General features: G+C 43.3%; 1 protein-coding gene and 1 long non-coding RNA gene across 3 annotated transcripts in view; one reads left to right on the plus strand and one right to left on the minus strand.

Moving 5' to 3' along the window:
• The window catches only part of LOC119390976 (polyamine-transporting ATPase 13A3-like), a 585,099-nt gene that overhangs the window by 118,016 nt on the left and 441,974 nt on the right, over positions 1-25,109 (plus strand). The window lies entirely within an intron of this gene.
• Positions 2,314-21,010, minus strand: LOC119390979 (uncharacterized). 2 transcript variants are annotated; one of them, XR_005183544.2, is made up of 5 exons: positions 20,897-21,010; positions 15,392-15,524; positions 13,415-13,536; positions 9,252-9,465; positions 2,314-2,536 (listed from the first exon to the last, which is right to left on the minus strand). It is a non-coding gene; the product is annotated as an uncharacterized LOC119390979 (long non-coding RNA). The 2 variants fall into 2 exon arrangements; XR_005183546.2 differs by lacking the exon at positions 15,392-15,524 and having other exon boundaries at positions 2,315-2,536; positions 20,897-20,997.

Below are 25,109 nucleotides of genomic sequence, written 5' to 3' on the forward strand. Positions count from 1 at the left end.
GACCACCGGTTATCCTGCCGACGTGCTACGTGCCCGGCCCATATCCATTTCTTCTTCTTGATTTCAACTATGATGTCATTAACCCCCGTTTGTTCCCTGACCCACTCTGCTCTCTTCCTGTCTCTTAAGGTTACACCTATCATTTTCCTTTCCATCGCTCGCTGCGTCGTCCTCAATTTAAGTTGAACCCTCTTTGTAAGTCTCCAGGTTTCTGCTCCTTAGGTAAGTACCGGTAAGATGCAGCTGTTATATACCTTCCTCTTGAGGGATAGTGGTAGATTACCATTCATGATTTGATAATGCTTGCCGAATGAGCCCCAACCCATCCTTATTCTTCTAGTTATTTCACTCTCATGGTTCGGCTCCGCGGTTACTATCTGTCCTAAGTAGACGTACTCCTTTACAACTTCCAGTGTCTCGCCACCTATCGCAAAGCGCTGTTCTCTACCAAGATTGTTCCACATTACTTTAGTTTTATGCATATTAATTTTCAGACCTACTCTTCTACTTTCCGTATCCAGTTCAGTAATCATGAGCTGCAATTCGTCTCCCGCGTTACTCATCAATGCAATGTCATCAGCGAACTGAGTTATCAGTTGTCTTCTAATATGTCACAGTGATACCTGGTGAAATTGTGTAATTGTAATCAGTTATTTCATTTTTCTTCCGCGACCGCTTTTGGGCCGCATAACCACAGGCCGCCCATAGACATGAAATACCGACTCCCGACGCCGCAACGTTGTCGTCACGCGTAAGTGTAGGCCGTACCTAGCCAGGAAAAATTTGACTTAAATTCCTGCCTATCTTGCGTCACGCCTATTCAGGGGGCCCCGTAGAAATGGCCGGCTTGCTCTTGGCGCCGCATATGGAGCCGCCTAACGAACTTTCTAGCGGCGGCCAAAATTTCACTGGATTTCCCGCTTGCACGCGTGGAATCTAGCCAGGATTTGATTTAGAGTGTACAGCCGTACACGGAGAAGCGCTTCGACAGCAGCGTTTGTATGCGCGACACTTCACTTCAGGCCGTAGATAACGCGTTTTATAGTTGAACATTACAGGTTTAATATTCAAGTCGTTATTAGAACTGCCGATTACCCCACATATGTGAACTGTTTGTCCTAGGAGTACCAATGTTTTGTAGAGTGGGCCTGAATACTCTCCATGAATGCTGCCTGTTTGAATCACCTAAAATGAAGTGTCACTCAATCACTGATCCCGTTCATGTGGAAGCAGTTGCCGGGCAGATTCCAAGGGCTGACTTATCGGCCCATCGAATTGCACCACGAAAGCACACACAATTTAAATGTAAGTCCTTTTAGTGTGCCAACTAACGCCAGTTGTGGTCCAAGGACCGACTTAGAGCCAAAAGACAACACATACAAAATGTACTCTCAATTAAGGCAGTACAAGCATCACGCAAACTTCCACACTCGGCAGTGTATTAATTACAACTCACAACATAACTTAGATGGTGTTTAAAACAACGGGAACAAACTTACCGCGCTACAAATGCAATATCATCCATCCGAAACTATCCAAGAACACTTAAAGGCCTTCAATATTCACCAAACCTGTGCAGCCCACAATTCTTCGAACGATTCTCGAATATTTCTCTTCCAGGAAGCACTCAGACGAATTCCAGCTCTGATCACCGTCGTTCGGCGACACTCCTCAAAACAGTGCTCCCACGGCGTCATCACTCGATTCATCAAGATCGACTGACCGCACTACACGACTCAGTCGAACATCGTAAACTCTTAGCCGACTTCACCATACACTCTTAAAAAAAAAGGCCCTTGAATACGGAAAAACCTGTAGGTAAAATGCTGCCGACCACTCTTCCGCATAAGGTAAACGGTAGACCAGAGATGACGTAGAATCCATGGCACGTAAAGCCCATTCATGCTATTATGAAGCGCTCCGCAATCAAGAAATGAAGCAACAGCTGCTACGGAACGAGAGCTGTTACGTGGACCATTTCTCACACATTATTCGTAATGCCATTACTAAATGGACGTAAAAAATTAATGTGTTTTCTGCTACGTGGACGATTTCTCACACATTATTCGTATTGCCGATACTAAATGGACGTAAAAAGCTAATGTGTTTTCTGTAAGTTCAACATTAGGCATACGTAAAAATCAGATGTATCTTCGGCAGATATGGGGGTAGTCAAAATTTCGCAGGTCGCTATCCCACGTAATCCTATGGCAGCATGGCCTGGGAACTTTTGACCACCCCTGTATATGTAAAAAACAAACGCGAAGAATATATGAAGTGAATTCGCATGCTTAAAAACCGACAAGGTCAAGTTTTATCTTCACTGAAATCAAACTTTATTGTCCTAGAATTATAAAACAAAATACATCACAGGCATTCAACATGTTGTGTAAATAAAAATTGTCAGAGAAGCTTTATTTCATTTAATTATCTTTAAATCTCGAATTTATATTACATAGAAGGAATATCAAAACTCTTAACACCCATGGTACCTGTATGATTTCCACAATGCAACAGTATTGCGCAGATTTGTTCACTGAAAAAGAAAAGAGAAAAAGATATCGTGTTAGTACAATCACACCAGGCAAGTACAACAGCAAAATAGCGCAAGCTCATTTAGCAGTTCTATGAGTACATTACGCTGCCATTACATAGTGCAAAAATGGAAGATAATACATGGAACCTCAATCTGCGGCTTAAGTGTAGAACTTCACACAAAAATTTGGCAGATTCCACACATTGTGGGAACCAATGTAATGCAAAGCAGTCAACAAGGAGCTGCATAGACCGCATTCTTTGTTTTCGAGGCAAATGAAGGCATTCACGTTCCCCCTGTAATTATTGTTCGTCATAGAGTCATTCCATCCCATAATAATTTTGGTACATATCCATTTAACGAAACGACTGCAAGCGTCCCAAGACTGTGGCATGTGAATCAAACCGTACATGGCATACATGTTATGATTTGCATCTTACGCCCTTGTCACTTATGTCACTTTTTTAGTCGCTCGTTAAGGCATCTTCCTCTCTGCCCTATATTCCTCCACACAACAGTGGGATTGAATAGATGAAGCCTTCAATACAGTTTACATATAGGTCTACGTGCTTTATGGAACACAACTGAGGCTGCTGCCTTCCTGTTTCGTTTACTTTGTAATGTCTATTCACTTTGGTTTGGTTTGGTCGTCTATTCAATCCCACTGTCCTGTTTAGGAAAATATATAGGGCAAACAGGAAGATGCCTTACTGAATGACTAAGAGAGCATAACTACAACGTAAACAGTGCGATTAGTGGCCATCTAGGCCTCCACTGCAGGGATTGCGGCTGCAAACCAATCTTTTCAGAAACAAAGTTATAGCAAAAAACAAAGATCATACTACCAAAGAAATAACTGAAGCTGCAGAAACAGAATGTATAGAAACTAACTGTGTCAGCATGCCATCTGTGACCCTTTCACAAAAAAAAAATAAGATTTTTTAAACCGTCGGTGATATGTACAGCACGTGCTTGTGGTGCTCAGCGGTGATGCATGTTGACGAGAGATAGGGGCACCAACCTTGTTACTTTATTTTTAAAATTTTCTACTTTTTGACTGTCATGGTATATATGTGACCACATGTCGAAAAATAGGATCAGTTGTAAGCCAGCACTGTTGTCGTGCCTTCTTCGTCTTGTGTCCTGTCATAATTTTGCACCGTTTTTTCCCCCGTTATGTCTGAATGACAATTCCATGGACGCACCACAGTGGCAATCCAACATGCTCTTTTTTTTGCATCTCAACACCACTTTGTAGTGATGCAATGAACTCTCACTCAAGTGGCTCCCCCCCCCCCCCCCAACGCTTGGCGCACTTGTATTTACTTGTTCACAAATGCCTGTCGACTGACTGTTCTCAAGCTGTAAACACGTGCTTTTTGAACTTCTGGTAATTCAAACAAAATTGGGGGGTCCCCACGAGTTTGAATTATCGAGAGCCTAGTGCATGTTGTTAGTTCTGCAGTATTGCTATTGAGGATGTAAGTGGTTGGAATGCGAGCTGCATGACGAGTGAAAGACACATGTTTTGCTTCCAATCAGAACTGTTTAAGGTCAGTTTGTAGGGATTGCAGGCCAGTGTGATTGGTAATGTTACAGTAAATCACACAGTCAGCAGCGAAGTGTCGAACACTACATTTTACACAGGCAGGCACATCATTAATGCAGATTAGAAAAAGCAGAGGACTGAGCACACTTCCTTGGGATACACCACATGTCATATAAGCAGAATGAGAGTTAGAATTATTAACAGAGGTGAACAAAGTTCCGGAAGAGAGAAAGTCTTTAATCTAGGTGAGCACATTAGGATGAATGATAAGCTGTGTTAGTAAAGTCGATGGTGAGGAACCCGATCAAGAGCTTTAGAAAAATCTGGAAATACTGCGTCAGCCTGGGAGCCCACCTCAAGCAACAAATGTAAGTGGTTAAAAAGGCCAGCAGGTTGAGGTTGAGTGCCACATAAAAAACCCTTACAAAAGCTGTGCTGATATTTGAAAATAATGTTATGATCTTCGACGTAGTTAATTGGCTGTGACCGACATTCTTGAGAAGTTTTCAAAAGGTGCTTGTTAGTGAAATGGCTCGATAGTTAAGTGAGGAGGAATGTTCACCTGACTTGAATATAGACATTACCCTGACTAAATGCCAGTCATAAGGAATTAGACCATTTGATAATGATTGCGAAAACACAGGACAAGACAGAACAAATGCTTTGTGATGCACGTTTAAGCAAATTATTTTTAAAGCCGAGGTGACGCAAACTACTAGTAATTTTAAAGTTGTTTAGCAAAGCTGAAATCCGCTTCATCAGGAACTATTTCAGGGGTGCAAATGTCATGAAATGTATTTAATTTAAGAAATAAGCTTATATCTTCATTGGTAAAAACTAATTAGAATGAGTCATTAAAATCTGAGCACAATCACATACATCGTGATGACACCGCTAATATCTCTAAGCAAGATGTCAAGATGAAAGCTAAGGTTTACAATGTGCCAGAATTAACGAGGGTTGTTGGTTGACAGAGATGACATGTCACAACTGAAAAAGGGATGCTGAGTGTACTTTAGGAGAGACTCTTTGCCACATTTATACTTTTCCCACTCGTTTAAAAGACTGCTTTTTTACTGTCTGCTGGTAATATCACTTTTTCTAGGTATTCATCCGCCACAACCTCTGATTAAACCATGGTGTGCTGCTGCTACATCTATTGGATATGAGAGGCATGAATTCATGGCTAAGTTTAGAGAGATTATTTTTAAACAAATTACAATTCTGCTCGACAGTGTGCAAGGAATAATGAACTTAATAATAATAATATCTGGGGTTTAACGTATAATGAACTTAGCAGAGAAACTATCCAATTCAGTTAATTATGTCGGCTCTGCTGCAACACCTGATTTGTTTAGCAGCAGTTTCCTTTTTGTTAAATGAACTGATAATGCGTCCTGTTATGACGTCATGATCCAAAATTCCTTCTAAATTAATTATGTTTGAACAAACATCAGGATTATTTGTTACTACAAGGTCAATAATGTTGGTGGTGCTTGATGTGCGACATGTGGGATTAGTAATAGGTTGCAATAGTAAAAAATCAAGACACGACTAAAGAAACATATGAGCTTCGCTCTCACTTGCTGTGAAGGATTGCGTGAACCAGTATATATTAGGGAAAGTAAAATCTGAATATGACAGAATATGAACACAGTAGAGTTAGGGAATTGTGTACATATTTCACACAGAAGTCGATGAAATTCTAAAAAAAAATCATTCATATTAGGTGACAGTAGATACCACCAATAATTGCATCAATTGAACATAATTTTAAAGAAACACACACATTAACGAATTGAACTAATAATTAACGGCATCTACAACAAGTCATCATTTATCACCAAGATTACGCCACTTCCTCTGCAATTTGATCTATCCCATCGAAATATATTGTAATGTGTTTCGCTGACAAACACCAAGTTCTTCAGAACAACATCATTGAGCCATGCTATTAGTGATGTGCAAGATGAGTCGATTAGCAAAAATATTTGGTACTCTTTGACATGGCATGTCTGATGTTAGTGTACAAGAAAAAAAGGGATTTATCGGTTTTAGTGATTGAGCATTTTGAGTGATGTGAAACTGGGGTCTGACCTGAGATCAGAATAGAAGAACGTCTATCTTTCATGGAGTGTTGAGAGAGACAAACAATGCGACCAGCCTCATTGTCCCACACATTGTTATTGTAATGCTTATTAAAGGTAAGGCAAATGCAGCCACCGTCTTTCCTTACTGATTTTGTGTAGTGCCTTAAGTGATAAAGTTTATACCCGTGTAGCACGGGCATTTGAAAGAGCTTCCAACCGGTAGTCTATTGACTCAGTGGTCAAGCATGAGCTGCTACACAGGACGTTTCAAAGGCCGTCGAGTCAATAGTCTATCAAGCCAACGAAGCACACCACAACTCTATTGAAATGTCGATAAGCATTCAGCAGCGCAAGCGGAAATAGCGCGAACGTGCCCTCTCGTTCACAGTGTGCTCGTACTCCCGATTAGAAACAACAAATCTAACCAGTATGCTTTAAAAGCAGTACATGTGAGCGTTACTTAATCAAGTATATTCGCCACTTTAAATGTGCGAACTGCACATATTTTCAACAGCAACGTGCTTGTCTTCGTCATGTCGTCTTGCCGTGTATCGTTCACCACAGTTTCGGTGCTCAACAACTTAAAAAATTAAATATGTATTCATAACTACGAATAAACAATTTATTAAAATGTTTAAACAAAAACAACAGACATATCCATGCTTTTAAGCAGATTTGTATTATTTAACTTTCGAAGACAAGAATACGAAAATAAATATCCACAGCACCATGCAATCTTTGAGAGAAACAGCCCTTCAAAACTGCATTGTAGAAGCGTGACAACTCCATCGAGTCAATAGAGTTGTGGTGTTTCGATGGCCATCGAATGAACGGCCGTTCAAAAGTGCCTGTGTGCACAAGTATTAGTCTGGACGGCCTCGGAATAATCATGAGAGGCGCCGAAGCTTGTGTTCTTGAGCTTGAAGCTATCAGAATCGAAAGTATAGTCGCTGTTTAGTCGAACACCTTTGCGGCACTGCAACTCGTCCCATTGGAGTAATGCACACTCTCAACGGAAAATTTGGATGCTCCACTGTGTGCTGTTTGATTTTTCGGACTCCTGCTGGCTGTTTGCGTACGCCATCAAACGCAATGACAAGATGTCAGCGATGTTTACAGTACTTTTACTATGCTGCCAGCACTCGAAGTTTGCATTGGCTATGGCTGGAGGTCGTGCCAGCGTCAAAATCCATGCAGAAATTGCATTTGCCGGTGTCGAAGGCTGTTTGTTGGCTATGTGTAACGGTTGCCTTTGGGTTTTAGCCAGTCAAGTATTGATTGAATGGCTACAACGGCCAAACTGCACGCCAAGCCACGCTCGGAGTCAGCTCGGTTGGCACTGGCTCGGTGTGTGTGGCCACAGCTGTGGTGTGCCGTTTCATGGTTTGATCAATTTGATGTCTGAAGCGAATGACAGCACTCACAAGACGGACAAAGAGAGAATGACAGCACGAGCACTGCAACACCAACTAGCCCAACATCGTTTCCTTTTGGCATTTGAGGGTTTGCGTTTTCTGTTGTTTCTGCGGCTAGGCCTCATCTGCATCTCACTCTCTCATTTGTTGCTTGGTGTGTGAGGCCTGATCTGCTGGGATGGCTCTGACGCCACCCGTTCATCTGCGTGGTCAGGACGTGGCAACTGTAAACGTGGCACTGGAATAAACGTGGCAACTGTAAGACACTGCCGATGGTGCAAAAAAGCAGCGATTATTCGTCAGGTGGAAGGTGGCCAACCTCACTCCGATGTTGCTCGGAAGTTTTCACCGAGCTGGACAATGTTGAGATGACGCGTCGGGTTCTCGAACCAGCGCAGGTGGACAGTGACTCCGATGATGACGCGTCGCCCTCACCATAGCAATGAAATGCGAATTTAACGCAGCGCTAATGACAGCCTACAGCGATGGCCAAATACTGGCTGAAATACAAGCTGAATTGTTTGTGAGTGTGTGTGTGTAAATGTGTACAGACGTACATTGACAAGTTTTTCCAGCCACTGGGCTAATAAGGGTGTTTTTTTTTCAAGCAAATCCTTTTTTTTCGGACTTTCGATTTGTCTGACTTTTCAATGATTCCCAACGAGTCTGAATGAATGGTTGGCTACTGTATGACACTAAGCCTATTGCTACAAAAATCGCTCATGACTTGCTCTAAAGACGTGCAAATTTCATTGCCTCTATATGGAACACCATAAAAAATAACACCAAATGTCTTCTTACACATTAGATGTTTCTAAATTAGGCGTTAATAATGGCTGTGCAGATGGCACCGATGCGATTTTCGATTCTAATTCAGCAACATGTTGTGTCCAAGTCATTTTCCAGGGTAATACGAATGTTAAGGAACTTATTCAATGATTCCAGGACTGTATTGCAGCTAGTTTACAAATGTGGGACAGAAAAAGTCAAATTGTTTAATTCGTCCGTCTGTGCCTTAGTCCTAGGCTTAGGGTTTGATTCAACGTCGCTACCAAGAAGTAGAAGTCAAAGGTACATCAAGGTATTTGGTAATTTGTATCTAGTAATCATGTACAGAGAGTTCCAGCACTTTCTCCTGACCTTGGGAGCCTCTTCTGTATATCCTTCACGTTGTAACCATACAATGCAAAGTAAATGTTTGATTTGAAAAAAAAAAGGCAGCACGAGCCCATTTCAAACAATTCAATAGCGACAACACCACAACAAGGGAAACATCGTCTTCATGGTACCGGTGTGTTTCCTACTGACCATAGGTCGGCAAAAAATGTGAAGCTCGCTCAGACTCACTCATACAATATATTTTGCCCTTAGGGCTCACTCAGACTCAATCTCACCAAAATTTTCCTCAACCGGACTCACTCGCACTCAGACTCACTATAATTTTTCTCAACCGAACTCATTCGGACTCAAGACTTGCAAAACTTTACTCATACAGACTCACGTCTCGATACGAGTCTGAGTGAGTCGACACATGAGTGAGTTTGCCGACCTATGGTACTGACTAACCTGGAAGAACGTCAACAATAAGCATGGCATCGTAACTGCAGTGCCAAGGCCCCATGCATCGAAGAAATAGGTGTGCTTATGAGCTGCTTGGTCACCTGACTGTTCCATCTTGCTGAATGGAGAACGCTGTACCATCCAGAATTGCGAGGCGGGATGCGGTGGAAATGATGATGCTTCATACTTTGCTGACGATGTGGTCACACAACAATTCTCTGCGACATCAGGACACCAAGACGCTTGTGGCAAAACCAGTCGTAGTGGTGCCGGCGTGATGGGTGACAGCTGGCGCAAGAACAATAGAAGCAGCACCTGAAAGAACATCAATGGTGAGTGCGACATCGCAGCTTCAGTGTCGTGGCCCATTCACATGAATAATGTGACATGCCTGTCCAATACGTCATGAAACCCTTTCCCTTAGTCATGTGTGGCCATGCACACCACGGCCTGTGGAATGTGGGTATGTGCCCCACATGATTCACGGTTCGTTAACCTAGGAAAGGAAAGAATGCACTTTGGTAATCTTAAAGGGGTGGTGCCACCATGTTTGTGGCTTGCGCGTTCTTTGCTGTAAGCGTTTCTTATAGCTCCAGGAACAACGATGCACGCACCAAGATTCATGTATTCTCGCTAAATAATTTAATATCGCCTTTTGATGTGAACAACCTTCGGTTTCGGTTTCTGGGCGCCGAGGTTGGGCAGTGACGTAGAAGTGTAGGAGGCGTGGTCACGTGACCACACAAGGCTGTGACGCACTTAGCCAGAAAACGATCGAAACTTGGCGAGTGATGTAGCAACCGATGCTTTGCCGGTACTATAGTGAACTAGAATATATTCTAGTTCACTACAGCCGGTACGTACGTTGCGGAGGTGGCGGAGGTCCGCAGGTCACTCACGTCACTACAGCAGATCTGGTGTGACGTCACTACAACTTTCGTTGTCCATCCTACAGATCTACGTCAGTGTTGGCGCGCTAGCGATGGGTTTTGATCGGGAGAATGGGCATTAGGTACACTTTGGAAGTGAATTAAAATATATTCTAAACGTTTGCTGTGTCCGACCCTTCGTGTGGAGTGTCCTTGCATACAGAGGAAACCCACAGCAGGCTTGTTATAGCCTCGAAATTTGATGGCACCACCCCTTTAACGTGATAGCACTAAGCAGACCGCGGCAGAGAAAATATGTTGCTGGTGTCAACGGCTTCTCAGAGAGAAAAAAAATCCCAATGAAAGGAAACGATAAATATCAGTTTGGGATGGATTTGAACCCTGGTGCACCTCATTTTGATAAACCTGATGACTGTGCTTTTAACGTGAGTGCCGACATTGCATCATAACATAAGCTACTCCTTAGACATCAGTGCACTCAACATGCCTGGTAAGCCCTCGATATGCCTACAACTACTCAGTTTACACAAAGATGTCAATCAGCCTAGTAATGCTTGGCTCAAAGAGTAAAAAAATGCAGCATGGGCAGCTTCTCACTGACTGCTTCGCATAAAATCTATTCCCACAGAGCATGGAATTCGCTGTACTGTGTTTAGATTTAATCCATGCGAATGTGTAAAGAGCACCACTTTTCAACATTATTTTCGTGCCTTCTACTGCAATGTGAATAATAAGTATATCCCATGAAAACACCAGAAGTAGTTTTAAAAATCCAGTATGTTTAGAACAAGTGTCTTAAGTTAAAAGTATGCAACAGAACAATGAAAGCAACGGCATCTGGGCTTTAGAAATACTTCACTAGCCAACGTGAGTAGATCACTCGCCCTGTCAGATTCATAACGAGTTCTCCCTGAAGAGAATAAGGGCTTTCCAATTTTGTCACGAAATGTGATCGCTATTGCAACCCATCATGTAAACCACGTTACATTTAGGAATTATTAATGACAATTGGATGTCGGCTTGAAAGTGTGCTAGAAAAGCAGCTGTTGTGTGAAAGCAAGAGCTTCTGCTGAAATAAACTGTCATGTAAAAAATTTGCCAAATTTGCAGTACACAAGACAACAGGAATGTGCGAATAGTCAATTTTAGAACAGAATCAAATACGAATCGAATACTATTCGAATAGTAAAGCAACCATTTTCAAAACAGCTCTGAAAGTTCGTAACATTTTATTTTCAAGAAATATTCAATTACTTTTAACCGACAAAATTACTACAATTATGTAAACTGAGGTAAGCGCGTATGCATCAGCAACTAGAGCATTCAGGAGATTTTGTAACTATACAATGAAATACAGCAGTCACTACATTATTCAAGGTGCCACTTTGTCATCAGCCTTTTATTAAAACTGAAGTGTGGCATAAGAATTAAGCAATAATGAACTGAACTGAACCCATGCAGCTAACCACTTAGTGAAACACACAAACTGGTATTCACTTCATGGGCCTTGGCACCAAAGGCAGCTAAATATCATGGTTGAATACTGCATCTGCAAGAGCAGTTTACATCAACATAACATTGTGTCTGTTGTCAGTCATGTAAACACGTACAAAAATTGCACTTCTGAATCCGAATGCAGCCGTCATCCCCACCGTCTCATGACCGATCTCATGGTGATGATAGTGGGTTGGCGACACATTCACTTCTGTGACACTGCAGTTTTTAGCAAAAGCGCCTTTATCCGATGATCAATACAGTGTCGATAGACCGTTAAAAGCTGAAGCTGCATGTACCTTGGTAATTCAATTGTAAAAATAAGTAAAAATGACCCCTGGCAGTTGCAATGCATAGTTACTGCGGGGTTTTCCCGCCCATGCTGATTATTTGAAAACTATTCGAAAAATATTTGGTATTTCAATACACACTATTCGATTCGCATGAAGATTATTCGATTTGTTATTCGAAATTTTTGAATATTCGGACACCCCTACAAGACAAGGTGGCTGCTTGCAAGCTCTCAACAGCTTTTTGTAATAGTAGGCATTATGTCACATTAGGATATTGAGACCACGCCAAAGACAGGCTTTTGACAGAGCACAATAGCAAAGGTCAGTGCACAGGTATAGCAACCTATTAAATATATATACTTAATAAACATGACACAAACAGGCATTCCATGTATAATAACTAAGATTATCGCCTAAGAACTATCCTTCAGTCACTATTTGTCACTCCCAAGTGACCCACAATCCATACTTAATACTAATCCATGTTAATTTAACTGACTCAATGCTTCATAACTCTTGTCTATCTTAGACAACCTGAAGATAAAGGCCCAATCAATGGTCACCAATGGAATGCATGACTACTACAGGAGAAAAGAATGTGTTTTTTTAAATAAAATTTTGAAGTTCACGAACCTGAACAATTGATGCTGCCCCTCTCTACCATGCTGGTCTCATTTACTGCCTCAACAAACAGTGTCTGCCCTAGATTATTAGTTTGATTAATTTATATTAGATTTATATTAGGAGCAAAGGTGTGCACTAGCTTATTAGTTGGAGCCGATCACTTGTCCAAAATTACTGACATTGTTTAAAATCATCCGTCAACGTATCTTCACACAGCTGCTGCCTAGATAGCACGACAGCTCAGATGGTAGAACCAGTTCATCCACAAATACAGTGAGGATGGGTATGGTTTGTAGGGTTTAATGTATCAAAGCGACTGAAGCTTTGAGAGACGCAGTAGTGGAAGGGTTCAGATCATTTCGACCAGCTGGGGTCCTTTAATGTGCACTGACATCACACAGTACATGAACCTCTAGCATTTAACCTTCGTCAAATTGCGACCATCACAGCGGAATAGAACCCACGTCTTTCAGGTCAGCAGACAAGCGACAAAACCAATAGGCCACTGAGCCGGCTGGTAGTGAGGGGTATGATTTCCAGACTACAACTAAATTTCTTCAGCTGTTAAGCTGCATGCAGTTCAGTGAATACACAATACTTTAATGATAAAGCCTGCCACGCACTCTGCATGTGTTACTGAACTGTAGTATGGCCACATAAGCAAGATGGAAAGGTCCATTATTACGCATAACCAACTCTGGTAAAAAATTGTCGCACGAGATCCCGAACCGTAATATGGAAGTACTCATAGCCCACAATTAGCCCGATGCCATAAAAAGAGCACTGCAATAATGACTGCCTTTTTTGCTTGGTGAGGTAACAAAAAAAAAAAAAACAAGACGCGTGACCACAAAATACAGAGCCCACACAGCTCTTGTGTGGGCATATGCATTTCCTTCCTGCTTTTTTTGCAATGTACCTTTTTATGTCAAGAACTGCATGTTAAAAGCAATTTTGGCATACCTTGCACAGCAGCGTCTGCCGGCGACACATCTTTTGCAACAATGAAGGCCCTTTGGCCCATGGGCACCTGAGCTACAACGTCTTGAAATACTTCCAAGCTCCATCCGATCTAGAAGGAACACCTGTCGCAAAACAACAGCACCATAAGCTCAAACAATGGCTACAAAACTTGATTTCCTTTGTCTAGAAATGGTGTTAATCAAACAAACGTTTCATCTTGCCACTGTAACAAAATAAGTTACTTGGGAGAGTTAGTGGAAACTCGAAGTTGGTGCACACTTTCAGACATCACACTACGGACAACTGCTGCCAGAGCCCCGTGGTACAGCAGCCTGTGTGGTAGTACTCATTAAATGATCAAAGGTACCCACTTTCCTTCAAAAGTGGGAGCAGAGCTGCCTCTGCTATGAAAAGCATGTCATCCTCACACTTGAATGCACGAAGAAGCAACTATAGCCATCTGATTTTATTTTATTGTTTTACATTTTAAAGCAACAATATTAACCTTTTCCTTTTCAAGTAGAACAGAATACATTTTGTATTGCTATATGTAACCACATATCCACACAGGCTTCCCCTGTTATGGTTACCATATCCTCTTTCCAACCACACTTGTGCTATGACTAGTTCTGCTAGTTAACCTGCCACTTTTCTGCTTTATTCTATCTTTTTGTTGAACAAAGGGTAACTAGACACATATGGAAAACTACAAATGCATGTTAGACACAAGTCAATTGTAGCTAATAGATGCACACTTATTCAAGGTAGCCAAGCACCACATGGTGTGTGCTTTGATGATGGAATTATGTGTAAGAAAGTTGGAAGGCAAGATATTCTCAAGTGGTTTAACTTCAGAATGCCGGTGCGTTTTGAAACACATCATCATCTTAGAGCTGTTGCAGTGGTGAAACAGGCATGTCACCTTTCAGTACACATACGGATGTATTAAAAAAGCTGATCTGCCACAACAAAAACCACTTCAGAAGCAGTGTGAGATGCAGACTTACCATACAGTTTCAACATGAATTAAAATAGTCAACATACCATATGTGGCAGGTCAGGCTATATTTGTATCAACATTGCTTTTGAAATTAAATGACCAGGCTAATTTCATTCAATTTTAATAGCTTGCTCTTCTCCATGGGTATATCATGGTCTAAAGCCATTTTTAGAATTTGTACTTGCAGCATGCTTACACATCGGCATGCAGCAAGCAAGCAAACATAAAAACAAAAAGATTTAAGAGTAACTATGAATACAGACCATGCCTCAGTATGTGCGCAACTGAGCCATAGTTACAATGAGGGCATATAGTACGTTTCTTCATCTGTAATGCGCAAAGTTTATTCTTGACAACTATGCATTGTGTTGTATGAAAGCTCCTTAAATTGCAACCATGGGCAGCAGTGGTTAGGCTTCCTTCTTTTTTTTCTTGAAGCCAGGGGTTGGGTACAATGATGCTGCACTGTCAACTACTATGCTAAACAATTTGCAACGAAACATTCACTGAAGCTGCTTTTTCACCTGAAAAGCCTCTTTATGAGGCTCGCCATCACAGTAGCACGAGAAAAATAGCTGCGCAGCATCAGAACACTAAAACTCCAGCCAGAGTGAAACGCAACATAATTAAACCTGCAGGTGCTATGGATTGCACCGGCCATGTTCACGACTATGACCCCTCAAGTATATCACCAAGACAATGATGGCATGCTTTAGGTCTTCAATTAAATTTTACGAGTTGGCTAGCTTTCGTGCCTCTATGGTGTAAGCTTGGAGCATTTTTTGTCTAAAATGCTGTTTGGTAGAGGAAAAGCAGGAAAGACCACTTTCAGTACAATTTGGCGCAGCTGTTAGCTGCTTATCGGCTGCACTAGTCGTGCAACAATGTTGCATAACAACGTAAAAGCCCTAAATGCATACAAATGTTTTGGTTGGGAAATACAGGCAAGCAATAGATTACCCACGTCGAGTTGTTACCTTTGCACTGCTTGAACTGCAGATACCTTACTCTTCCGCTTGCTGTTAACGTGTGGTGCTGTTTCAGCAGTGAGCACTTTCTTGATAGCATAATGTGCTCTTCAGATATTGAAGAGAGGCAGGACTGCTGTTTCTGCAATGATGAAAGCAACTTTACCATTCGGCACCCAAAATATTTTTGCGCTCATAAACCAACCAAACTGCTTCTAAAGGCAGTTTGGTTGGTTGGTTGATCAGTTTAGAGGTAAATAACAGCTCTAAAGAGATACACCACAGTTCTAAAGACCAAAACAGTGTCGGCCTTTGAACGGTGCTTAGCAATTCTGATACTGAACTGCAACAGAACCCTTTGCAAGCAAACTCAATTCCTAATGCAGATGTTGTTTTCCACTGCAAAGCATGGTGCACTCAGAAATGATTAAAAGTGAAACGTCTCTAACTGAAAAAAAAAAAGTTGGTTCATTTCAATCCGGATTTTTAGGTATCAACTGTGATCCTTTCAAAGAGGGAGTGAGAACGAAGATGGTAGGTCGCGCCTTTTCAACTTCAAATAGAACTGAAGAGAAAGAACGCAACTTCTTCTCAGAAACCAATTTTGTGGCTTGCCTACTCTCAATGTTTGACTAAGGCGTCGCGTTGTCAAGTGTAGGTTCTGACATCATTGTTGTGATGATGCTCCTGCTGTTTTTTTTTTGTTTTTTTTCCCCACTGTATGCTGCTTGTCAGTCTGAACAACTGGTTTGGTAGATAACCCCTTTACTTCTACAGTAATATCTCGTTAACTCGAAGTAGTAAAAACCAGAACAAATTTCGAGTTAAGCAGGTTGAAAGCGCAAAAGACGAAGACAGAGAAGAGGCTTGACACACACGAGCGCTGCGTGCTCGTGTGTGTCAAGCCTCTTCTCTGTCTTCGTCTTTTGCGCTTTCAACCTGTGTCATGCCAAACCAACAAGCCCAAACAAGCTACCCTAGTGAACTTCGAGTTAAGAAGATTTTCGAGATAAGCAAAGTTGCGCAAATTCTATTGAGAAGTCCAGTCGTATCTAAAAACGTTATCACTACCGACCAGTTTCTTAACAGGAGGCCTAACTGACTCTTTGTAAAGAACTTAAAGAGAAATAATGACATACCAGAGCTGTCAACCAGCTGTGTTTTTCGGCGCTGCCTTTGTATTTTCGGCACTGCCTCGCAGTAACGCTTGCACCTAGCAAAGCTTTCTCGAGTTGCTTAACACACCGCATGTGGCGATCATCCGCACCGCTGCACTTTTCGCATCATACGAAACACATTTCTTGTCTCAGCTGATGTCGTCACCCCTGGAGTAGCTGCGTCGACACTGCCGCGATCACCGTGCGTGACGTTAAGTTATTTCACTTAAATGGTCAAACCAGTCGATGTTGCAGGCGAGATCAGTGTAGCCCACCACTAAGTCCAGAGAATCGGCCTTCTCTGTCAATGTTGTGACTCGAAGGGGCACCTCTCGCACGGTGCAACCACACAATCAGCGCCGTTTTGACGTCCGGAACTTCGAGCCTCGAATCCGCTTCTTTGATTAGTGCTACCTTTCTTTGCAGCATCAGTGACTTGCTTTGCTTTTGGTGGCGTTATCCTCACCACATCGCACGACCGACGAAAAAATCCGCGCGACGTGCCTTGCGTAAATAAAATGCTGAAATTGCATCTCTGACGGTAAACAAAACGTGTACGACCCGAGCTATTTTGCAGGGCCTGCTTATGTGCACGTCTATAGCGTCACATGACGTGACACAGGGTTGCTCGACAAAGTCGTTATGCCGCTAGGTTTACTTTCGGGAACAGTGTCCACTTCGTCGTAAACGCGGCAGCCTCGCGCGAACCTTGTGAAACGTATGACATTTTGCCGCTAGTATTTTGTGAAACGGTTCGACGGCGAAGTTTTGGTTCCATTCTCAGTCGAGATTTTGAGATAACCGAAAGTGGGCACAGAAATACTTCGAGATGAAGGGCAATAAGTTCGGTAGCGAGAAAATTTCGATTAGCCGATTTTTCGAGATATGCGAATTCGGGTTAACGAGGTATTACTGTATATGTTGTAGCATGGATCTTGGGGGTCAGTAGAAGGATGATATTTATATCTTTCTTTAAAATTCGGCTGATGACTGCACTGGTACCTATACATAGGGGAGAGATAAATTAACACAAGATACTTGTTTTTGAGCATTGTTCTTGGACATGCTTTCTTTCTGCCAGGTTGTCTTATGAAGGAAGAGATGTGGGCAGGCTGTTTCTTTTTTTTTTTGAGTTCAGTGAAAATCACTCTTCATTTGCTTCTGTCAGATTCTAACTTACAATGCTTTTCATTTATTCTGAATAAGCTATTGACAACTCATGCTTTTGACTTACCGGATGGCTCAAACTGAAATGTGTTCGCTTGTGGTAGATAGAGAACTTTTGCCTCCTGTTTCTGTTACTCATACATCGAAGGAATGGGAGTGATTCATTGACATTGCAAATGAACTGAATATGCACTAAGTTTAGGTGGATGTCTGACTTGTGATGTCACTATAATTCACATACAGTCGGCCACGAAATAATATGGACCATGGGAGCACGTGCCAAAATTGCCATCTGCGCTGTTTAGTGGTGAGCCATCTGCTGTCAAGAGTGCTGCTCTGGAGAATGCGTGGCCACAGCTATGCTCTCGACAGCGGATGGCTCGCCCCTAGACAGTGTAGACGGCAATTGCATCACACACTTGTGTGGCCCGTATTATTTTGTGGTCGATTGTACCTGAGAGACTTTTCGTTTAGGGTGAAATCTGTTTTTCATGGTGATGCTCCAATGAGGGCCTCAGCCTCAGTGAACGTGACTAACGTAATCGTAAAAATGAGGGCGCCTCACGAGATTTTAGATGAAACGAAAAGTCTTCCTCAAGTACATTAATGAGAACCAACAGACAATCAAGCCAAGGAACCTATAGGGGATGTTATTTGTAGTAATTAAAAAATTTAAGTGGACAAAAAGACAACGTGCTGCCAGCATCGACCGATAAACACAGATACACTCGATAAAATGGCCAGGAGAAAGACCGTTGCCGTAGCTCAATCGGTAGGACATCGGATGCATTATTCGAAGCTTGCATATTCGGTCCCTGCTGGTGGCATACAAATAACGTCCCCAATACTTTTCTTGGCTTGGCTGCCTGTTAGTTGTCATTAAGGTTGTCTAACAAAGAAAAACGAGCCCTTTAGTCCCTTCTTTTGTTCATTCCTCAAGTACATGACATACAGTGACATCACAAGTCAAGCTTACACAGGCACCTAAACTTCGTAAAACTTGATATTCAGTTTACTTGTGGATGCGGAAATATGGAGCAGAGAGTCTGTATTAACTCATTATCAGGAAGTTTTACTGTAGGTAAAAAGTAATGTGAGGTGTATATAGTGTGAAATGATGTGTACAGCTGGCGACAAAGTTGCAAAAAAGTTTGTTTTTGCACATGTTTAGTCGTAAACTTAGCATTGAGGTGGTCCTAGTAAAAATATGGTAAACAACGCATTTACTAGTAACCTTCATAAAATAATTTTTTGTTTTAAGCAAGAAAAATATTTTTGATGTGTTCTGCCAGTTTCTGTGCTTGCGCGTGTTTATACCTCGTAGCAATGCGTCCCAGCGGCATGTACAAGCTGCGCAGACACGAGGAACATTTTGACAACATAAGCAGCTTTGTACGTGCCTATTTAAATGGTTTACTATTGAGTGTTAGGCTGAGTAAACAAGAAATCCAGCCCCTACTTAAAGTGCGTTTAACCACGTGCAGCTGTCCACTGACTGCTCGCACAGTGTGCTTACGCAGCAGCACATTACCTATAAGCTAGAATTGAGAAGCGGGAAGAACACTATGATTAAGAAAAGGATCTATCAAAATAAAAAAAAAAGGATATGTTGCATGGTGAATAAGTTTCAGTTATGAACCAACACATGGTCAATGGTAAAACGTGGTCACTTAAATATGAATGTGTTGGTTCATGACTGCATCTTATCCTGTTTTTTATCTTTATAAGATCTTTTTCCTAATCGTAGTGTCCTTCCCACTTCTAAATCTTAGCGCATAGGTAACGGGGTGTTCCACACATCGGTATTACTTCCCGGTGCTGTAAAAGCACACTAATGGGGCCGTCAGCGGAGAGCTGCATGTGGCGACCACATGCACTCTAGTATGGTTCGACTTTCTCGTTGGCTCAGGCTAATATGCACTAGTAGATCACTGAAATAAGCACGGACAAAGCTGCTTATCGTGTCTAAATCTTCCACATGTCCGTGCTGCTTGTACTTGCCCGCTAGGATGGATTGCTACGAGGTATAAACACGCGCAAGTACACAGACTGGCAGAACACAAGTTCAAAAATATTTTTCTCGCTTAAAGCACAACATTATTTTTTACTAGGGCGACCTCAATGGTAAATTTACGACCAAACATGTGCAAAAACAAACATTTTTTGCAAATTTGTCGCCAGCTGTACGCATTATTTCACACTATATACATCTCAAATTATTTTTTACCTGCAGTAAAACTTCCTGACAATGAGTTAATAAAACTATCATATATCACTGAATGTTATCTTTGTATTAAAAAATCACCAATATAGACCATATTGCCCATATAAAGGCAGTATAAAAAAGCCACTAAAGCGTAAAAGTTTGTAAAACTTAATTTAAGTAAATATCCTATCATCGTTGTACAGGGGAAATTTTGTCCTAACCTAATTAAGGAAACGCATATTTTCTGACAACGCGTTTCACGAGCCGTGGTTTCTAAATAGATTTCCGCAAAAAATTACATGCTGCTTGAGTTCCCTTGAGTTTACAGCTCCCTTCTCGGGCTTCTCGTGCCTTTTATCAGACACCGCGGAGGAGATGCACTTTCGCCCGACGGTGATCACACGCGTGAAGGCTGCAGCGCGCCACGATTTCACGGTAGATCGTCTCGTCTTTCGGAGCAGCGGCATATTGGCAGCGTAAACAGAGGCTCACCTAACGGCGCCAGCACTAAGAGAGACACACACATGGAGCGGCTGCGCTCCGGCACTGACAAGCCTGAACAGTGCTGGCAATCGCAATATTCTTGTCCTTAATTCCTTGTGCAGGTGCAGAATAAAGCGTAATGCGACAACTGCGGCGAAGTTATCAGCGCGAAACGAAAACCACAAGCTCGAGTTGTAAACACGACCTACACGATCATTCCGCGATTTCCGTAAATGCTGCAGTTTGTGCGCTCACTTTGAACTCCGCCTCAAAAAACATGCACAGTACAATCCGCAAGGGTAAGAATCATACTAATTATATCTGCGTAGTGCGGGGATCAAAGTTTAACGAAAACGTTGGCGTAACCCGCACATTTCCCCGCCTTTACTCGAGGCGGCCTCGTCTCAGATATTGCTGATCGTGAGCATATGACAACAGATCGATTTTTAGCGGCACGATCTACAACCACAAAGGCGAAAAGATGGGAAGTCAGTCACTCACCTCGAAGACGTAGAGCGTATGAAAAAAGCAGCTCCAGCAGGGTCCCGCCGTCCCGCTTCGTGCGTACGGCGTTAGGGTTAACCGTTAAGGGGGTAGCGGCCGTGGACGAATGAGTCAACGAGTGACGATCGCAGTGCGCCCATGTGCGCCCCCTCGGTTGATATGTCGAATGGATTTCTCTTTCCGCGATGGCCTCCTGAACTGCCGTTTGGGATCAAATACAGTTTCGTGCAATAACAGAGGTGCAAAACGCGTAGTCGCAGCGATGGTATGCGACGACCATGTTGGTATGAATTCCTGGAAGTCATCCGTATTATAAGAGATACTTGCGGCCGATTTTTGTCATGAAGGAGGAGACGCTTGTGTTTTGCACTATTCAGCGAAAAAATATTGTTTTACGTGTGCTGTGTCCATGATATTCGCGAAGTATTGGAGTCATTCCGTATTGTAAGTCACTACTTGCTGCTGATTTTCGTCGTGAAGGAGGAGACGCTTGTGTTTTGCAGAATTCAGCGAAAAATTATTGTTTTAAGTGTGCTATGTCCATCATATTTGCGAAGGATTAGAGTCATTGTTTTTCCTGGATACTGTATCCGCTTTCTTGGTTCCTAAATACGGAAATTTCTTTGAGTGTACTGTCCTACCCTCCGCCGTCTCTCATTTGGATCCTTCCGGGTTTCGCGAACATTTCAAGTAATTGTTCGGCGCGTAGCACGCAGCACAGCGACATCTAAGGGAAAGGGATTCGTCTCTCCGGGTCGTCTGCGGAAACCGTCGCTTCCACTTTTTATTTTAACACGAAAGTGTTTTATGCCGGGGTCCACCAAGTACATCCGTCACGGATATGACGTTGATAAAATGGACGCCAACGGGTGAGAAAGAAAAAAACCAAGAAAAAGACAGAGTTAATATGCTGACTCTAGAGGAAAAGCTGGGCCGCGAGACCACTAACCACAAGAACGCTGACATCTTGGAACGTTGTCATTCTTGCCATCACATATCAATCCCAAAAAAGCACTTGCACAATTAAAAACGCGCGGATATTGTTTTGTGTTTATTTTGAATAGCTTTACGAAAGAATACGATGGCTATTTATGCAATTTACTGTGCGCGGAAAGGAGGGTTTGCAGGCTGCTTTACTAGATGGCGCCACCATATCAACACCAACACTCGAGAGTGCGCTTGCGGCCGATTGCGCCGGTTTCCGCGTCGTGTTAAAGCCCCTAAAACTTCGTTTACGTCGTGTTTCTCGGTAGCTGTCGTAGTGTCCCGTTGTGCGCGTTTTCTGTTGCCACGTACCACTCGACTTCATGTGACAGCCCTTTTTTCTTTCAAGCTGAAAGCTTCAGCGCAAACCAGGACGGACGGCAAAGAAGAGATGAGACAAGCACTGAAAGTTAGGTACCAAACAGGCGCAACCGAAGTTCTTTTTAGTCTTTTTAACGGCGATAAAATTTCGTGTGCCGTGTATCTGTAGTTTTGATTGAAACTTTCGGGTGACGTCTCACTCACATTAGCCGCTGCATGCTGCAATCGACATTTTTCTCCTTTATGGCTCTCTGCGCTGAAGTACGGCAGCAATGAGCTGAACAAGAACGTCGGTACAAGTGTCTCGTCATTGCAAGCCGAAGCACCGCGCGACCACGGCCTACGCACTTTACTTCGAGCTGCGAATCTGTCGAGTGACCCCTGTGCCAGCGAACGGAGAAACCTAATTCGTTGTGCATTATTGGTAGTGCGTGCCCAGTAAAAACCATGCCCAAAGAGGTGGAAATGTTAACTTTTATCAATCGGGCCAGCTGCACAGACAACGCTACGCTAACGCACGGCTTCACGCATCAAAACACAGCTGATGTTCCCTGAAAAGCGCGTAGCTCGATTACGTTGGTAGATTAAAACTGACGACTACCGTCAAATATAGCGAGTGTCTCAGAGTCTAGCAACGGTTGTTTTGTTCCATCATGGCGGAATCCACGCGGTTATAGGTTTCAATGCATGGGCCCTATGGGGAGCTTTTCCTCTAGAGTCAGTATATTAACTCTATGGAAAAAGATACCCAATTGGGAAGCGAACCCACGACGTTGCGGCCGCGACAGCAAGCGCCCGACGCCCTTCCGACTAAGCTAACTCGGGAGATGCTAGACACGGCGCGAACGCGCCTTATATCTTTCGCACATTCTCTTTCGCGGCGGGCGGAGCGGGGCGGTGCCGCCGTCTGTGAGATGTGAAAAGAAGTAATGCTTCACGATCGACACTTACTAGCGCTTGCTCCGAGATTGCACGCGTTATCGGAGGTCATGGTTAAAGCGTCTCGATACCAGCGAGGTAGACTGGCCGCACTGGCGTCGCCGAGGCACCCTTGGACGCAGTTACGTTCTTTGCCTTTGGCTTCGTGTTAGCGTGCGTCGGCTCAGCGGAGTAGTGCAGCTTCCACAGTGCACCAACGGGATTTCTCCGCCGCCGACTGCTTCAATTGCGAGAGCACCGACCAACAAAACTGCTGCAATATGCGTTGCAGAAAGGACGCGATTTCGACGGGCGAATATCGTGCCTTGGTGGAGCGAGAGCAGCGCCTGCGAGACAGAGGCCAGCGGGACGCACGCGTTTGCGGCTCAGGCTACGAACCTCCACCTCCCGTGTTGCTGAAGCGCAGTGTGTGTTATGTATGCATGAGCACAGGCGTCGGCTACCCATTACTAGAAAGCGCACACCGTGCCGTTTCTCTCCTTAATTGACGACACTTTGAAGAAGTGCATACCAGGTACCAGTGTTGATTATGAACTTGTTGATATCATCCTTACGCGGGATTCACGATTCGCTGTGTCCAAATATATGTTCACACCCTCAGCTACCACAACGGTTTAATCATGATCATGGGCGTTAGTCGTCGCGATAGAGACATGCTGTCAACATGGCTGCATCCACGTCAAACGGTGCTATAGCTGTCAAACACGAATAGACATTGTACAAGCTCTTATCACTACACAATAAGCACAACTTCTGTGAAGAGACGTTTCACTTTCGTGTTATACCGATTCCTATGGCGGAGGGATCAGCCATGTTTTTTCGAATTCTCCCCATCTGCGCGGGTGTTAGGCTGGTTAGTCCGTCTCGACGGCGTCTTCGGTGGAGAAGGTAAGGGCACGCCTTGGGCGCCTTTTGATACTTGTTCTTTTTTTTTTTTTCGTTGCGCGCGCCCGTTGAGGGGAAATTGTGGGCGCAGTGAGTAGATGCTGTCATCAGGATGCGGCAGCGCGCGCCTGTTCTAGCCCTCGTTAGTGACAAAAAGAAGTGCTCTATTACGAATATTACGCTTCCCTACACTGTAGATCGCACGGAAATACGTGGTACTTCACAGTAGCGTCTTTTCACGCGTTCGAGTTGCACAGCGGCACACAACAGCTTCGCGGCATCACACCTCTAGAAAAAAAAACGCCAGGTCTGCGCGGAAAGCACAGCTGAGTCACAGCGAAAGCTCGAAGAACGGCATTTCTAGAGCCCGTTATAAACTCTCTTGTGGCTACTAATACAAGTACACTAGCAACGCACCCACTACGCCACAAATCATAATTTTTGTGAAGTTAGGAAGCACCCACCACGACATAACTCGTGGTGGGTGCGAGGTACCATCTGTAAGGCATTATGTGCAGTTTCTTGATGCGACGGTTGATTAGGATGAAGAATTATGACTGAGCCTTTTGTAATGGGTTGGAAGCTTTAAAGGACCCACTAGTTAAGTAATTCGCATTGTGTGACGCCCGGTCGTTATTTCACTCTCCCACCACGCTTTACGCTATAGCGTGAGAAAGAGAGAGAAAGGGGGAGTTAACTTTATTGAGAGCCTGAGGAAATGGATCATGGGAGCCTTATGGGCTTCCTTGTCAACCAATAGAAGTGCACTTGCGAGAAACCCACTACGCTCTAAATCATCATAATTTTGTGAAGTAGGGAAGCAGCCACTTTGCAATTTTTCGTCATTCAGCGGAGAACCGTGGTACCGTGCTAAACACCTGTAAGGCATTATGTGCACTTTGTTGATGCTGTGGCTGATGACGATAAAGAATTGTGGCAGAGCCCTTTGTTATGGGTTGGAAGCATTCAACAACGCACTCGTTGCGCAATTCGCATTGCGTCACACCTGGTTACAGAATTCGCGCTGTGTGACGCTTGGTTGTTATTTTACTCTTCTACCGCGCTACATTACACATGTTAA

Source organism: Rhipicephalus sanguineus, chromosome 4 (genome assembly GCF_013339695.2).
Source record: "Rhipicephalus sanguineus isolate Rsan-2018 chromosome 4, BIME_Rsan_1.4, whole genome shotgun sequence".
NCBI lineage: Eukaryota > Metazoa > Arthropoda > Arachnida > Ixodida > Ixodidae > Rhipicephalus > Rhipicephalus sanguineus.